The sequence below is a fragment of the Carassius carassius genome, chromosome 8 (genome assembly GCF_963082965.1).
Source record: "Carassius carassius chromosome 8, fCarCar2.1, whole genome shotgun sequence".
Taxonomy (NCBI): Eukaryota; Metazoa; Chordata; class Actinopteri; order Cypriniformes; family Cyprinidae; genus Carassius; species Carassius carassius.
In genome coordinates, this window is record NC_081762.1 from 35,265,504 (window position 1) to 35,282,183 (window position 16,680).

Consider the following 16,680-nt stretch of genomic DNA (forward strand, 5'->3'; position numbering starts at 1 on the left):
CCCCAAACCGACGCTATTGCACCGACATAACTGGACAATGCATGGCTTTTTCTGACGCTGACACAGCCCAAGCACCGTCCAAATTCCGGATGGACCCATCATTAGCTAAAGTCGCATAACATTTGGAACACTACCCGTTGCAGGGGTCATTGTTTGGACTTTTTTTAATTGCGCTTTAAACAAAAAAGGATTGTGTCAATGCCACTGAACAACATTAATTAGGAACACAGTGCGTCAATAAAGCAAAATGACAGTTAAAGGCATTTCGTCATTGAAATCGATGATGTCATCATTCAGCTGAGTTCAGTTTAAATAGTATCTGTGCAATAATTTGCAATCAAGTAAACGATATCGCTGTACATGAAGTGTCCCCAGCTATGCCTGCCAGAGGCGACAGAGGCAAGGAACCAAAACTCGATCAGTGAAAAAATGGAGAAAAAACCCGGTGAAAACCAGGCTCAGTCGGGGAGACAGTTCTCCTCTGGTCAGAAGAAACCAGCAAATCAGCTCCAGGCTGCAGAAAAGTCAGACTGTGCAGAAGAATCATCTGTTTCCTGTGGTCTTGTCCTGGTGGTCGTCTAAGACAAGGTCTTTACAGGGGATCTGTATCTGGGGCTCATCTAGTTGTCCCGGTCTCCGCTGTGTTTCAGGGCCATAGAGGTCCTTTCTAGGTGTTGATCCACCATCTTGTCTGGATACCGACTGGATCCGGGTGACTGAAGTGGCCCACTGATCTGGATACAGAATGGATCTGGTGGCTACGGTGACCTCGGAATAAGGGATTTCTTTAAAAGACTCTTTTATTCATATAAGATTTTCTCCAACTTTTCAGATGGAGGCATTAGAAAGAGATTGCCTTGATTGGGCTTGTGGTTATCGGTGGACCGAGGACAGAGCTACATCAAAATGCAATAGCAGAATCAATTTGGCCGTCCGCCAACACGCTGCAGGAAGGCGTGCCACTGGTCATCCTCTGTATTTGCACTCTCTGCGTTTGCGCTGTCAGCACTTAGTGTTTATTTAGCTGGCATGGGAAGGCAGCACTTTCTTGTACGTGACGGGATGCAAACTCTGGAAGGCTCTCTTTAGTGACGGGTCCAAACAAAGATCTCATCAGCTCCTCTTGCCCTATCGGCGACTCGTGCACTTCGAGCCTTCTTAACGACGGCGCAAGTGGCTGACTGCTGACTGCGTTGGTGGTATAGTGGTGAGCATAGCTGCCTTCCAAGCTGTTTACCCGGTTTCGATTCCCGGCCAACGCATGTCCTTTGGCTCGGGCTGATGTCGAAGCGGAACTCCTTCTGTGACCTGTGGCTCCTCCCAAAACTTTTGGATGGATCGTTCGGAAGCCAAAAAGAACTAGCTCTCCCCGTCGGGGAATCAAACCCCGGTCTTCGGCGTGACAGGCGGAGATACTGTCCACTATACTAACGTGGAGCTGCGCATGTTGCTGTTTCTCCCCCAACCAACGCTACTGCACCGACATAACTGAACAATGCATGGCTTTTTCTGACGCTGACACAGCCCTAGCACCGCCAAATTCTGGATGGACCCATAATTAGCTAAAGTCGCATAACATTTGGAACACTACCCGTTGCAGGGGTCATTGTTTGGACTCTTTTTTTTTTTTTTTTTAATTGCGCTTTAAACAAAAAGGATTGTGTCAATGCAACTGAACAACATTAATTAGGAACACAGTGCGTCAATAAAGCAAAATGACAGTTAAAGGCATTTCGTCATTGAAATCGATGATGTCATCATTCAGCTAAGTTCAGTTTAAATAGTATCTGTGCAATAATTTGCAATCAAGTCAACGATATCGCTGTACATGAAGTGTCCCCAGCTATGCCTGCCAGAGGCGACAGAGGCAAGGAACCAAAACTCGATCGGTGAAAAAATGGAGAAAAAACCCGGTGAGAAACCAGGCTCAGTCGGGGAGACAGTTCTCCTCTGGTCAGAAGAAACCAGCAAATCAGCTCCAGGCTGCAGAAAAGTCAGACTGTGCAGAAGAATCATCTGTTTCCTGTGGTCTTGTCCTGGTGGTCGTCTAAGACAGGGTCTTTACAGGGGATCTCTATCTGGGGCTCATCTAGTTGTTCCGGTCTCCGCTGTGTTTCAGGGCCATAGAGGTCCTTTCTAGGTGTTGATCCACCATCTTGTCTGGATACTGACTGGATCCGGGTGACTGAAGCGGCCCACTGATCTGGATACAGAATGGATCTGGTGGCTACGGTGACCTCGGAATAAGGGATTTCTTTAAAAGACTCTTTTATTCATATAAGATTTTCTCCAACTTTTCAGACGGAGGCATGAGAAAGAGATTGCCTTGATTGGGCTTGTGGTTATTGGTGGACCGAGGACAGAGCTACATCAAAATGCAATAGCAGAATCAATTTGGCCGTCCGTCAACACGCTGCAGGAGGGCGTGCCACTGGTCATCGTCTGTATTTGCACTCTCTGCGTTTGCGCTGTCAGCACTTAGTGTTTGTTTAGCTGGCATGGGAAGTCAGCACTTTCTTGTACGTGACGGGATGCAAACTCTGGAAGGCTCTCTTTAGTGACGGGTCCAAACAAAGATCTCATCAGCTCCTCTAGCCCTATCGGCGACTCGTGCACTTCGAGCCTTCTTAACGACGGCGCAAGTGGCTGACTGCTGACTGTGTCGGTGGTATAGTGGTGAGCATAGCTGCCTTCCAAGCAGTTGACCCGGGTTCGATTCCCGGCCAACGCATGTCCTTTGGCTCGGGCTGATGTCGAAGCAGAACTCCTTCTGTGACCTGTGGCTCCTCCCAAAACTTTTGGATGGATCGTTCGGAAGCCGAAAAGAGCTAGCTCTCCCCGTCGGGGAATCGAACCCCGGTCTTCCGCGTGACAGGCGGAGATACTGTCCATTATACTAACGAGGAGCTTTGCATTTTGCTGTTTCTCCTCAAACTGACGCTACTGCACCGACATAACTGAACAATGCATGGCTTTTTCTGATGCTGACACAGCCCTAGCACCGTCAAATTCCAAATGGACCCATCATTAGCTAAAGTCGCATAACATTTGGAACACTACCCGTTGCAGGGGTCATTGTTTGGACTCTTTTTTTTTTTTTTTTTTAAATTGCGCTTTAAACAAAAAGGATTGTGTCAATGCAACTGAACAACATTAATTAGGAACACAGTGCGTCAATAAAGCAAAATGACAGTTAAAGGCATTTCGTCATTGAAATTGATGATGTCATCATTCAGCTAAGTTCAGTTTAAATAGTATCTGTGCAATAATTTGCAATCAAGTCAACGATATCGCTGTACATGAAGTGTCCCCAGCTATGCCTGCCAGAGGCGACAGACGCAAGGAACCAAAACTCGATCGGTGAAAAAATGGAGAAAAAACCCGGTGAGAAACCAGGCTCAGTTTTGGAGACAGTTCTCCTCTGGTCAGAAGAAACCATCAAATCAGCTCCAGGCTGCAGAAAAGTCAGACTGTGCAGAAGAATCATCTGTTTCCTGTGGTCTTGTCCTGGTGGTCGTCTAAGACAAGGTCTTTACAGGGGATCTGTATCTGGGGCTCTTCTAGTTGTTCCGGTCTCCGCTGTGTTTCAGGACCATAGAGGTCCTTTCTAGGTGTTGATCCACCATCTTGTCTGGATACTGACTGGATCCGGGTGACTGAAGCGGCCCACTGATCTGGATACAGAATGGATCTTGTGGCTACGGTGACCTCGGAATAAGGGATTTCTTTAAAAGACTCTTTTATTCATATAAGATTTTCTCCAACTTTTCAGATGGAGGCATGAGAAAGAGATTGCCTTGATTGGGCTTGTGGTTATTGGTGGACCGAGGACAGAGCTACATCAAAATGCAATAGCAGAATCAATTTGGCCGTCCGCCGACACGCTGCAGGAGGGCGTGCCACTGGTCATCGTCTGTATTTGCACTCTCTGCGTTTGCGCTGACAGCACTTAGTGTTTATTTAGCTGGCATGGGAACGCAGCACTTTCTTGTACGTGACGGGATGCAAACTCTGGAAGGCTCTCTTTAGTGACGGGTCCAAACAAAGATCTCATCAGCTCCTCTAGCCCTATCGGCGACTCGTGCACTTCGAGCCTTCTTAACGACGGCGCAAGTGGCTGACTGCTGACTGCTGACTGCGTTGGTGGTATAGTGGTGAGCATAGCTGCCTTCCAAGCAGTTGACCCGGGTTCTATTCCCGGCCAACGCATGTCCTTTGGCTCGGGCTGATGTCGAAGCAGAACTCCTTCTGTGACCTGTGGCTCCTCCCAAAACTTTTGGATGGATCGTTCAGAAGCCGAAAAGAGCTAGCTCTCCCTGTCGGGGAATCGAACCCTGGTCTTCCGTGTGACAGGCGGAGATACTGTCCACTATACTAATGAGGAGCTGCGCATGTTGCTGTTTCTCCCCCTACCGACGCTACTGCACCGACATAACTGAACAATGCATGGCTTTTTCTGACGCTGACACAGCCCTAGCACCATCAAATTCCGGATGGACCCATCATTAGCTAAAGTGGCATTACATTTGGAACACTACCCGTTGCAGGGGTCATTGTTTGGACTCTTTTTTTTTTTTTTTTTTTTTTTTAAATTGCGCTTTAAACAAAAAGGATTGTGTCAATGCAACTGAACAACATTAATTAGGAACACAGTGCGTCAATAAAGCAAAATGACAGTTAAAGGCATTTCGTCATTGAAATTGATGATGTCATCATTCAGCTAAGTTCAGTTTAAATAGTATCTGTGCAATAATTTGCAATCAAGTCAACGATATCGCTGTACATGAAGTGTCCTTAGCTATGCCTGCCAGAGGCGACAGAGGCAAGGAACCAAAACTCGATCAGTGAAAAAATGGAGAAAAAACCCGGTGAGAAACCAGGCACAGTCGGGGAGACAGTTCTCCTCTGGTCAGAAGAAACCAGCAAATCAGCTCCAGGCTGCAGAAAAGTCAGACTGTGCAGAAGAATCATCTGTTTCCTGTGGTCTTGTCCTGGTGGTCGTCTGAGACAAGGTCTTTAATCATTTTTCTTTACAGGGGATCTGTACCTGGGGCTCATCTAGTTGTCCGATAGGGCTAGAGGTGTTTCAGGGCCATAGAGGTCCTTTCTAGGTGTTGATCAACCATCTTGTCTGGATACTGACTGGATCCGGGTGACTGAAGCGGCCCACTGATCTGTATACAGACTGGATCTGGTGGCTACGGTGACCTCGGAATAAGGGATTTCTTTAAAATACTCTTTTATTCATATAAGATTTTCTCCAACTTTTCAGATGGAGGCATGAGAAAGAGATTGCCTTGATTTTGGCCCTCTCCCCCACACCTGCAATACAGATCAGCGAGGATGCGGTGCGCCAGGTCTTCCGGAAGCAGAAAAGGAAAAAAGCACCAGGCCCAGATTGTGTTACACCAGCCTGTCTGAAATCCTGTGCTGACCAGCTGGCCCCCATCTTCACAAAGATCTTCAACAGATCACTGGAGCTGTGCGAAGTCCCTTCATGCTTCAAACGCTCCACCATCATCCCCATCCCAAAGAAACCCAAAATTACAGGACTAAATGACTACAGGCCTGTGGCTTTAACATCCGTAGTCATGAAGTCATTTGAAAAACTGGTGCTGGCCCACCTGAAAGACATCACTGGACCCTTGCTAGATCCTCTTCAGTTTGCCTACAGAGCAAACAGGTCTGTGGACGATGCAGTAAACATCGGACTGCATTATGTTCTGCAACACCTAGACAGATCGGGAACCTATGTGAGGATCCTGTTTGTGGACTTCAGCTCGGCCTTTAACACGATCATCCCAAACCTCCTCTTGCCCAAACTAACTCAGCTCTCCGTGCCCACCTCTGTCTGTCAGTGGCTCAACAGCTTCCTGACAGACAGGCAGCAGCTAGTGAGGCTGGGAAAATACACATCCAGCACCCGTACAATCAGCACCGGAGCTCCCCAGGGCTGTGTTCTCTCCCCACTGCTCTTCTCCCTGTACACTAACGATTGCACATCTGAGGACCCCTCTGTCAAGCTCCTGAAGTTTGCAGATGACACCACACTCATCGGCCTCATTCAGGACGGTGACGAGTCTGCTTACAGACAGGAGGTTAAAGAGCTGGCTGTCTGGTGCAGTCTCAACAACCTGGAGCTTAACACGCTCAAAACAGTGGAGATGATCATGGACTTCAGGAGAAACCCCCCTGCACTCCCCCCACTCACCATCATGAACAGCACTGTGACTGCAGTGGAGTCATTCAGGTTCCTGGGCATCACTATCTCTCAGGACCTGAAGTGGGACATTCACATTGACTCCATTGTGAAAAAGGCCCAGCAGAGGTTGTACTTCCTTCGCCAGCTGAGGAAGTTTAACCTGCCACAGGATCTGCTGAAACAGTTCTACTCCACCATCATCGAATCCATCCTCTGCACTTCAGTAACTGTCTGGTTCAGCTCAGCTTCTAAATCTGACCTCAGAAGACTACAGAGGGTAGTCCGGACTGCTGAGCGAATCATCGGTTCAACTCTCCCATCTATTCAAGAACTGTACTTATCCAGAGTGAGCAAAAGGGCTGTTAAAATCACTCTGGACCCCTCACATCCAGCACACTCCCTCTTTGAACTGTTGCCATCTGGTCGACGCTACAGAGCACTGAGCGCCAGAACGACCAGACACAGGAACAGTTTCTTCCCTCAGGCAATCCATCTTATGAACAGCTGATAATAACTGTGGGACACACTACACTAATTATATTTATATACACTACACTTTTTATCCAACACACATACTTAGCGTACACGTAAATCTTTTGCACATAATTTACATGTACATACAAGGAACACACTACACTACTTATATTTATATTTATATACACATACACTTATTTATCCAACACACATACTTATTGTACAGTTTTTCCACATAATATACATGTACATACATAAATGCTCATTTTAATATACCTGCCATACATTGTCAATTTGTATATTGTCAATCATTACCCACCTATTTGTATTTTTTTGTATTTTTTATTCCTTATTGTGTTTTTTGTTCTGTCGCTGTTATGTTGCACTGCGGAGCTCTGTCACGAAAACAAATTCCTCGTATGTGTGAACATACCTGGTAATAAAGCTCATAAAAGCTTGTGGTTATTGGTGGACCGAGGGGACTTTTGTGAGTTTTACTCCTCCCTTTTGAGGGGGGGGCTGACGAAACCATGTGGGCAGGCGTCGTCACCCTTGATGACCCTTGGCGAGCGTAGTGGTTTACCAGAGGCCCGAGGGGTCGTAGACTCAGCTCGAGTTTCTCTTCATTGTCGCATAAATCTTTCGCCTTTTACTAAAGATTTCCGTGGAGGGGAACTTTTGCGAGTGACCTGTATTTTTGGGTGCTCTGCTCACAGCAGAGCTACATCGAAATGTCAAGAGCAGAATCAATTTGGCCGTCCACCAACATGCTGCAGGAGGGCGTGCCACTGGTCATCGTCTGTATTTGCACTCTCTGCGTTTGCGCTGTCAGCACTTAGTGTTTATTTAGCTGGCGTGGGAAGGCAGCACTTTCTTGTACGTGACGGGATGCAAATTCTGGAAGGCTCTCGTGACGGGTCCAAACAAAGATCTCATCAGCTCCTCTAGCCCTATCGGCGACTCGTGCACTTCGAGCCTTCTTAGCGACGGCGCAAGTGGCTGACTGCTGACTGCGTTGGTGGTATAGTGGTGAGCATAGCTGCCTTCCAAGCAGTTGACCCGGGTTCGATTCCCGGCCAACGCATGTCCTTTGGCTCGGGCTGATGTCGAAGTAGAACTCCTTCTGTGACCTGTGGCTCCTCCCAAAACTTTTGGATGGATCATTCGGAAGCCGAAAAGAGCTAGCTCTCCCCGTCGGGGAATCGAACCCCGGTCTTCCGCGTGACAGGTGGAGATACTGTCCACTATACTAACGAGGAGTTGCGCAGGCTGCCGTTTCTCCCCCAACCGACGCTACTGCACCGACATAACTGAACAATGCATGGCTTTTTCTGATGCTGACACAGCCCTAGCACCGTCAAATTCCGGATGGACCCATCATTAGCTAAAGTCGCATAACATTTGGAACACTACCCGTTGCAGGTGTCATTGTTTGGACTCTTTTTTTTTTTTTTTAAATTGCGCTTTAAACAAAAAGGATTGTGTCAATGCAACTGAACAACATTAATTAGGAACACAGTGCGTCAATAAAGCAAAATGACAGTTAAAGGCATTTCGTCATTGAAATCGGTGATGTCATCATTCAGCTAAGTTCAGTTTAAATAGTATCTGTGCAATAATTTGCAATCAAGTCAACGATATCGCTGTACATGAAGTGTCCCCAGCTATGCCTGCCAGAGGCGACAGAGGCAAGGAACCAAAACTCGATCGGTGAAAAAATGGAGAAAAAACCCGGTGAGAAACCAATGCTCAGTCGGGGAGACAGTTCTCCTGACTGACTGGATCCGGGTGACTGAAGCGGCCCACTGATCTGGATACAGACTGGATCTGGTGGCTACGGTGACCTCGGAATAAGGGATTTCTTTAAAAGACTCTTTTATTCATATAAGATTTTCTCCAACTATTCAGATGGAGGCATGAGAAAGAGATTGCCTTGATTGGGCTTGTGGTTATTGGTGGACCGAGGGGACTTTTGTGAGTTTTACTCCTCCCTTTTGGAGTGGGGGGGCTCAGTCGGGGAGACAGTTCTCCTCTGGTCAGAAGAAACCAGCAAATCAGCTCCAGGCTGCAGAAAATTCAGACTGTGCAGAAGAATCATCTGTTTCCTGTGGTCTTGTCCTGGTGGTCGTCTGAGACAAGGTCTTTACAGGGGATCTGTATCTGGGGCTCATCTAGTTTTCCCGGTCTCCGCTGTGTTTCAGGGCCATAGAGGTCCTTTCTAGGTGTTGATCAACCATCTTGTCTGGATACTGACTGGATCCGGGTGACTGAAGCGGCCCACTGATCTGGATACAGACTGGATCTGGTGGCTACGGTGACCTCGGAATAAGGGATTTCTTTAAAAGACTCTTTTATTCATATAAGATTTTCTCCAACTTTTCAGATGGAGGCATGAGAAAGAGATTGCCTTGATTGGGCTTGTGGTTATTGGTGGACCGAGGGGACTTTTGTGAGTTTTACTCCTCCCTTTTGGAGTGGGGGGGGGGGGCTGACGAAACGCATGTGGGCAGGCGTCGTCACCCTTGATGACCCTTGGCGAGCATAGTGGTTTACCAGAGGCAGCGCACAGGCCCGAGGGGTCGTAGACACAGCTCGAGTTTCTCTTCATTGTCGCATAAATCTTTCGCCTTTTACTAAAGATTTCCGTGGAGGGGAACTTTTGCGAGTGACCTGTATTTTTGGGTGCTCTGCTCACAGCAGAGCTACATCGAAATGTCAAGAGCAGAATCAATTTGGCCGTCCGCCAACACGCTGCAGGAGGGCGTGCCACTGGTCATCGTCTGTATTTGCACTCTCTGCGTTTGCGCTGTCAGCACTTAGTGTTTATTTAGCTGGCATGGGAAGGCAGCACTTTCTTGTACGTGACGGGATGCAAATTCTGGAAGGCTCTCTTTAGTGACGGGTCCAAACAAAGATCTCATCAGCTCCTCTAGCCCTATCGGCGACTCATGCACTTCGAGCCTTCTTAGCGACGGCGCAAGTGGCTGACTGCTGACTGCGTTGGTGGTATAGTGGTGAGCATAGCTGCCTTCCAAGCAGTTGACCTGGGTTCGATTCCTGGCCAACGCATGTCCTTTGGCTCGGGCTGATGTCGAAGCAGAACTCCTTCTGTGACCTGTGGCTCCTCCCAAAACTTTTGGATGGATTGTTTGGAAGCCGAAAAGAGCTAGCTCTCCCCGTCGGGGTATCGAACCCCGGTCTTCCGCGTGACAGGCGGAGATACTGTCCACTATACTAACGATGAGCTGCACATGCTGCCGTTTCTCCCCCAACCTACGCTACTGCACCGACATAACTGAACAATGCATGGCTTTTTCTGACGCTGACACAGCCCTAGCACCGTCAAATTCTGGATGGACCCATCATTAGCTAAAGTCGCAGTTCTCCTCTGGTCAGAAGAAACCAGCAAATCAGCTCATGGCTGCAGAAAAGTCAGACTGTGCAGAAGAATCATCTGTTTCCTGTGGTCTTGTCCTGGTGGTCGTCTGAGACAAGGTCTTTACAGGGGATCTGTATCTGGGGCTCATCTAGTTGTCCGATAGGGCTAGAGGTGTTTCAGGGCCATAGAGGTCCTTTCTAGGTGTTGATCAACCATCTTGTCTGGATACTGACTGGATCCGGGTGACTGAAGCGGCCCACTGATCTGGATAGAGACTGGATCTGGTGGCTACGGTGACCTCGGAATAAGGGATTTCTTTAAAAGACTCTTTTATTCATATAAGATTTTCTCCAACTTTTCAGATGGAGGCATGAGAAAGAGATTGCCTTGATTGGGCTTGTGGTTATTGGTGGACCGAGGACAGAGCTACATCAAAATGCAATAGCAGAATCAATTTGGCCGTCCGCCAACACGCTGCAGGAGGGCGTGCCACTGGTCATCGTCTGTATTTGCACTCTCTGCGTTTGCGCTGTCAGCACTTAGTGTTTATTTAGCTGGCATGGGAAGGCAGCACTTTCTTGTACGTGACGGGATGCAAACTCTGGAAGGCTCTCTTTAGTGACGGGTCCAAACAAAGATCTCATCAGCTCCTCTAGCCCTATCGGCGACTCGTGCACTTCGAGCCTTCTTAACGACGGCGCAAGTGGCTGACTGCTGACTGCTGACTGCTGACTGCGTTGGTGGTATAGTGGTGAGCATAGCTGCCTTCCAAGCAGTTGACCCGGGTTCGATTCCCGGCCAACGCATGTCCTTTGGCTCGGGCTGATGTCGAAGCAGAACTCCTTCTGTGACCTGTGGCTCCTCCCAAAACTTTTGGATGGATTGTTCGGAAGCCGAAAAGAGCTAGCACTCCCTGTCGGAGAATCGAACCCAGGTCTTCCGCGTGACAGGTGGAGATACTGTCCACTATACTAACAAGGATCTGCGCATGTTGCTGTTTCTCCCCCAACCGCCGCTACTGCACCGACATAACTGAACAATGCATGGCTTTTTCTGACGCTGACACAGCCCTAGCACCGTCAATTTCCGGATGGACCCATCATTAGCTAAAGTCGCATAACATTTGGAACACTACCCGTTGCAGGGGTCATTGTTTGGACTTTTTTTTTTTTTTTTTTTTTTAATTGCGCTTTAAACAAAAAGGATTGTGTCAATGCAACTGAACAACATTAATTAGGAAAACAGTGCGTCAATAAAGCAAAATGACAGTTAAAGGCATTTCGTCATTGAAATCGATGTTGTCATCATTCAGCTAAGTTCAGTTTAAATAGTATCTGTGCAATAATTTGCAATCAAGTCAACGATATCGCTGTACATGAAGTGTCCCCAGCTATGCCTGCCAGAGGCGACATAGGCAAGGAACCAAAACTCGATCGGTGAAAAAATGGAGAAAAAACCGGTGAGAAACCAGGCTCTGTCGAGGAGACAGTTCTCCTCTGGTCAGAAGAAACAAGCAAATCAGCTCCAGGCTGCAGAAAAGTCAGACTGTGCAGAAGAATCATCTGTTTCCTGTGGTCTTGTCCTGGTGGTCGTCTAAGACAAGGTCTTTACAGGGGATCTGTATCTGGGGCTCATCTAGTTGTCCCGGTCTCCGCTGTGTTTCAGGGCCATAGAGATCCTTTCTAGGTGTTGATCCACCATCTTGTCTGGATACTGACTGGATCCGGGTGACTGAAGCGGCCCACTGATCTGGATACAGAATGTATCTGGTGGCTACGGTGACCTCGGAATAAGGGATTTCTTTAAAAGACTCTTTTATTCATATAAGATTTTCTCCAACTTTTCAGATGGAGGCATGAGAAAGAGATTGCCTTGATTGGGCTTGTGGTTATTGGTGGACCGAGGGCAGAGCTACATCAAAATGCAATAGCAGAATCAATTTGGCCGTCCGCCTACAAGCTGCAGGAGGGCGTGCCACTGGTCATCATCTGTATTTGCACTCTCTGCGTTTGCGCTGTCAGCACTTAGTGTTTATTTAGCTGGCATGGGAAGGCAGCACTTTCTTGTACGTGACGGGATGCAAACTCTGGAAGGCTCTCTTTAGTGACGGGTCCAAACAAAGATCTCATCAGCTCCTCTAGCCCTATCGGCGACTCGTGCACTTCGAGCCTTCTTAGCGACGGTGCAAGTGACTGACTGCTCACTGCGTTGGTGGTATAGTGGTGAGCATAGCTGCCTTCCAAGCAGTTGACCCGGGTTCGATTCCCAGCCAACGCATGTCCTTTGGCTCGGGCTGATGTCGAAGCAGAACTCCTTCTGTGACCTGTGGCTCCTCCCAAAACTTGTGGATGGATCGTTCGGAAGCCGAAAAGAGCTAGCTCTCCCCGTCGGTGAATCGAACCCCGGTCTTCCGCGTGTGTAGTGTATTTTCGTCGGCCATGGATCTGAGGAATCACACTGTCTCAGGGTTCTGTTTCCAGAAGAAAGATTTTATTCTCAAGAGAAAATAAAACCGAGAAAGCTCTGCAGAACAGTCTGTCGAGCCTGTGTCGGTTCTCTATTTTATACAATGCTTCTGAAGGCGTGCCCATGTTCAATACATTTCATACATATGGTTCTGTTTATCAACTCTTTTACCTTTCATGGCTGTCTCCAGCTTGCTTTTAGGATGTAGAATTTATTCTAAGTGAAACGAGGAGGCCTAATCATATATTTTGTCTTATGTCAAAATAGGGTGTCCAACTTTACTATATGCTGTATTTTGGTAATGTCTGCACCAAGGAGGTCTGATCATATATTTTGTCTAATGTCCAAATAGAGTGTGCAGATGGACCATATACTATCCCCCTGCACTCTCTGCACATTCCATTCTCAGGCAGGCCTCTACATACAGTCAAAAGCATGATTATAACAGTATAATAACTTCATACATAAATGGCTAGAGTCACATTGATTATGCCTGATTAGTTTACATATTGACCAATAAAAATCTTCCACATTCTCCCCTTTGAGACTTAATAAGTCTCACATTTGATTATTTTTATCCAGAGTGCTACTCCATAATCCAGTCATATTAGTTACACTACCTAGTGACTAAATAAGTCACATTGTATTATCACCAGTGACTAGATTATGAAATTCCACTCTGAGGGATTACTGGACCAAACATCTCTCTCCTAATTTGACAAGGAGGGAGTAAAAGATCCAGTCTCCCTAACCCCTCATTAAAGATAAAACAATGTTCAGCACTTCAGTAAATGCTCCTTCTGGAGCAGTATTATTTGGTATATAAATACAGCATTGTCCCCCAAACATAACACATACTTTTCATTCTTCTTCAGTTTCCAAACAATCTAGAGCTTTTCCATTTTGCTCTTTTCATTATATTTGTTGCATCCAATTGCTCTATATTTTCCCTTCAAATCTTCCTACATCCACATTTCCCTTCTCATAACCTTCAAATTATTCATCGGCCATTACTTGACATTATCTTTCTACTTTTTCTTTTCCATTTCTTGGCCCACATCTGCTCCCAATATTTTGATCTCCGTAGCAGTCCCATCACTCTCTCATTCCATATTTGCACTCTCTGTGTTTGCGCTGTCAGCACTTAGTGTTTATTTAGCTGGCATGGGAAGGCAGCACTTTCTTGTACGTGACGGGATGCAAAGTCTGGAAGGCTCTCTTTAGTGACGGGTCCAAACAAAGATCTCCTCAGCTCCTCTAGCCCTATCGGCGACTCGTGCACTTCAAACCTTCTTAGCGACGGCACAAGTGGCTGACTGCTGACTGCTGACTGTGTTGGTGGTATAGTGGTGAGCATAGCTGCCTTCCAAGCAGTTGACCCGGGTTCGATTCCCGGCCAACGCATGTCCTTTGGCTCGGGCTGATGTCGAATCAGAACTCCTTCTGTGACCTGTGGCTCCTCCCAAAACTTTTGGATGGATCATTCGGAAGCCGAAAAGAGCTAGCTCTCCCCGTCGGGGAATCGAACCCCGGTCTTCCGCGTGACAGGCGGAGATACTGTCCACTATACTAACGAGGAGCTGCGCATGCTGCCGTTTCTCCCCCAACCGACGCTACTGCACCGACATAACTGAACAATGCATGGCTTTTTCTGACGGTGACACAGCCCTAGCACCGTCAAATTCCGGATGGACCCATCATTAGCTAAAGTCGCAGTTCTCCTCTGGTCAGAAGAAACCAGCAAATCAGCTCCAGGCTGCAGAAAAGTCAGACTGTGCAGAAGAATCATCTGTTTCCTGTGGTCTTGTCCTGGTGGTCGTCTGAGACAAGGTCTTTACAGGGGACCTGTATCTGGGGCTCATCTAGTTGTCCGATAGGGCTAGAGGTGTTTCAGGGCCATAGAGGTCCTTTCTAGGTGTTGATCAACCATCTTTTCTGGATACTGACTGGATCCGGGTGACTGAAGCGGCCCACTGATCTGGATACAGACTGGATCTGGTGGCTACGGTGACCTCGGAATAAGGGATTTCTTTAAAAGACTCTTTTATTCATATAAGATTTTCTCCAACTTTTCAGATGGAGGCATGAGAAAGAGATTGCCTTGATTGGGCTTGTGGTTATTGGTGGACCGAGGGGACTTTTGTGAGTTTTACTCCTCCCTTTTGGAGTGGGGGGGGGGGGGCTGACGAAACGCATGTGGGCAGGCGTGGTCACCCTTGATGACCCTTGGCGAGAGTAGTGGTTTACCAGAGGCAGCGCACAGGCCCGAGGGGTCGTAGACACAGCTCGAGTTTCTCTTCATTGTTGCACAAATCTTTCGCCTTTTACTAAAAATTTCCGTGGAGGGGAACTTTTGCGAGTGACTTGTATTTCTGGGTGCTCTGCTCACAGCAGAGCTACATAGAAATGTCAAGAGCAGAATCAATTTGGCCGTCTGCCAACACGCTCCAGGAGGGCGTGCCACTGGTCATCGTCTGTATTTGCATTCTCTGCGTTTGCGCTGTCAGCACTTAGTGTTTATTTAGCTGGCATGGGAAGGCAGCACTTTCTTGTACGTGACGGGATGCAAATTCTGGAAGGCTCTCTTTAGTGACGGGTCCAAACAAAGATCTCATCAGCTCCTCTAGCCCTATCGGCGACTCGTGCACTTCGAGCCTTCTTAGCGACGGCGCAAGTGGCTGACTGCTGACTGCGTTGGTGGTATAGTGGTGAGCATAACTGCCTTCCAAGCAGTTGACCCGGGTTCGATTCCCGGCCAACGCATGTCCTTTGGCTCGGGCTGATGTCGAAGCAGAACTCCTTCTGTGACCTGTGGCTCCTCCCAAAACTTTTGGATGGATCATTCGGAAGCCGAAAAGAGCTAGCTCTCCCCGTCGGGGAATCGAACCCCGGTCTTCCGCGTGACAGGCGGAGATACTGTCCACTATACTAACGAGGAGCTGCGCATGCTGCCGTTTCTCCCCCAACCGACGCTACTGCACCGACATAACTGAACAATGCATGGCTTTTTCTGACGCTGACACAGCCCTAGCACCGTCAAATTCCGGATGGACCCATCATTAGCTAAAGTCGCATAACATTTGGAACACTACCCGTGACAGGGGTCATTGTTTGGACTCTTTTTTTTTTTTTTTTTAATTGCGCTTTAAACAAAAAGGATTGTGTCAATGCAACTGAACAACATTAATTAGGAACACAGTGCGTCAATAAAGCAAAATGACAGTTAAAGGCATTTCGTCATTGAAATCGGTGATGTCATCATTCAGCTAAGTTCAGTTTAAATAGTATCTGTGCAATAATTTTTCAATCAAGTCAACGATATCGCTGTACATGAAGTGTCCCCAGCTATGCCTGCCAGAGGCAACAGAGGCAAGGAACCAAAACTCGATCTGTGAAAAAATGGAGAAAAAACCCGGTGAGAAACCAGGCTCAGTCGGGGAGACAGTTCTCCTCTGGTCAGAAGAAACCAGCAAATCAGCTCCAGGCTGCAGAAAAGTCAGACTGTGCAGAAGAATCATCTGTTTCCTGTGGTCTTGTCCTGGTGGTCGTCTAAGACAAGGTCTTTACAGGGGATCTGTATCTGGGGCTCATCTAGTTGTCCCGGTCTCCGCTGTGTTTCAGGGCCATAGAGGTCCTTTCTAGGTGTTGATCCACCATCTTGTCTGGATACCGACTGGATCCGGGTGACTGAAGTGGCCCACTGATCTGGATACAGAATGGATCTGGTGGCTACGGTGACCTCGGAATAAGGGATTTCTTTAAAAGACTCTTTTATTCATATAAGATTTTCTCCAACTTTTCAGATGGAGGCATTAGAAAGAGATTGCCTTGATTGGGCTTGTCGTTATTGGTGGACCGAGGGGATTTTTGTGAGTTTTACTCCTCCCTTTTGGAGTGGGGGGGCTCAGTCGGGGAGACAGTTCTCCTCTGGTCAGAAGAAACCAGCAAATCAGCTCCAGGCTGCAGAAAATTCAGACTGTGCAGAAGAATCATCTGTTTCCTGTGGTCTTGTCCTGGTGGTCGTCTGAGACAAGGTCTTTACAGGGGATCTGTATCTGGGGCTCATCTAGTTTTCCCGGTCTCCGCTGTGTTTCAGGGCCATAGAGGTCCTTTCTAGGTGTTGATCAACCATCTTGTCTGGATACTGACTGGATCCGGG

General features: G+C 47.6%; 9 non-coding genes across 9 annotated transcripts; 6 read left to right on the plus strand and 3 right to left on the minus strand.

The window, feature by feature from the left end:
- Nucleotides 1-2,834: 2,834 nt before the first annotated feature.
- trnad-guc (transfer RNA aspartic acid (anticodon GUC)) lies at nt 2,835-2,906 on the minus strand. Its single transcript has one exon. It is a non-coding gene; the product is annotated as a tRNA-Asp (tRNA).
- A 4,378-nt stretch (nt 2,907-7,284) lies between these two features.
- LOC132145806 (U5 spliceosomal RNA) lies at nt 7,285-7,399 on the plus strand. Its single transcript, XR_009434571.1, has one exon. It is a non-coding gene; the product is annotated as a U5 spliceosomal RNA (small nuclear RNA).
- Nucleotides 7,400-7,688: 289 nt separating this feature from the next.
- On the plus strand, nt 7,689-7,760 carry trnag-ucc (transfer RNA glycine (anticodon UCC)). The gene has a single exon. It is a non-coding gene; the product is annotated as a tRNA-Gly (tRNA).
- Nucleotides 7,761-9,265: 1,505 nt separating this feature from the next.
- Nucleotides 9,266-9,380, plus strand: LOC132145807 (U5 spliceosomal RNA). The gene has a single exon (XR_009434572.1). It is a non-coding gene; the product is annotated as a U5 spliceosomal RNA (small nuclear RNA).
- Nucleotides 9,381-10,789: 1,409 nt separating this feature from the next.
- Nucleotides 10,790-10,861, plus strand: trnag-ucc (transfer RNA glycine (anticodon UCC)). Its single transcript has one exon. It is a non-coding gene; the product is annotated as a tRNA-Gly (tRNA).
- Nucleotides 10,862-14,028: 3,167 nt separating this feature from the next.
- trnad-guc (transfer RNA aspartic acid (anticodon GUC)) lies at nt 14,029-14,100 on the minus strand. The gene has a single exon. It is a non-coding gene; the product is annotated as a tRNA-Asp (tRNA).
- Nucleotides 14,101-14,804: 704 nt separating this feature from the next.
- Nucleotides 14,805-14,919, plus strand: LOC132146087 (U5 spliceosomal RNA). Its single transcript, XR_009434835.1, has one exon. It is a non-coding gene; the product is annotated as a U5 spliceosomal RNA (small nuclear RNA).
- A 293-nt stretch (nt 14,920-15,212) lies between these two features.
- Nucleotides 15,213-15,284, plus strand: trnag-ucc (transfer RNA glycine (anticodon UCC)). Its single transcript has one exon. It is a non-coding gene; the product is annotated as a tRNA-Gly (tRNA).
- A 103-nt stretch (nt 15,285-15,387) lies between these two features.
- Nucleotides 15,388-15,459, minus strand: trnad-guc (transfer RNA aspartic acid (anticodon GUC)). The gene has a single exon. It is a non-coding gene; the product is annotated as a tRNA-Asp (tRNA).
- Nucleotides 15,460-16,680: the final 1,221 nt, after the last annotated feature.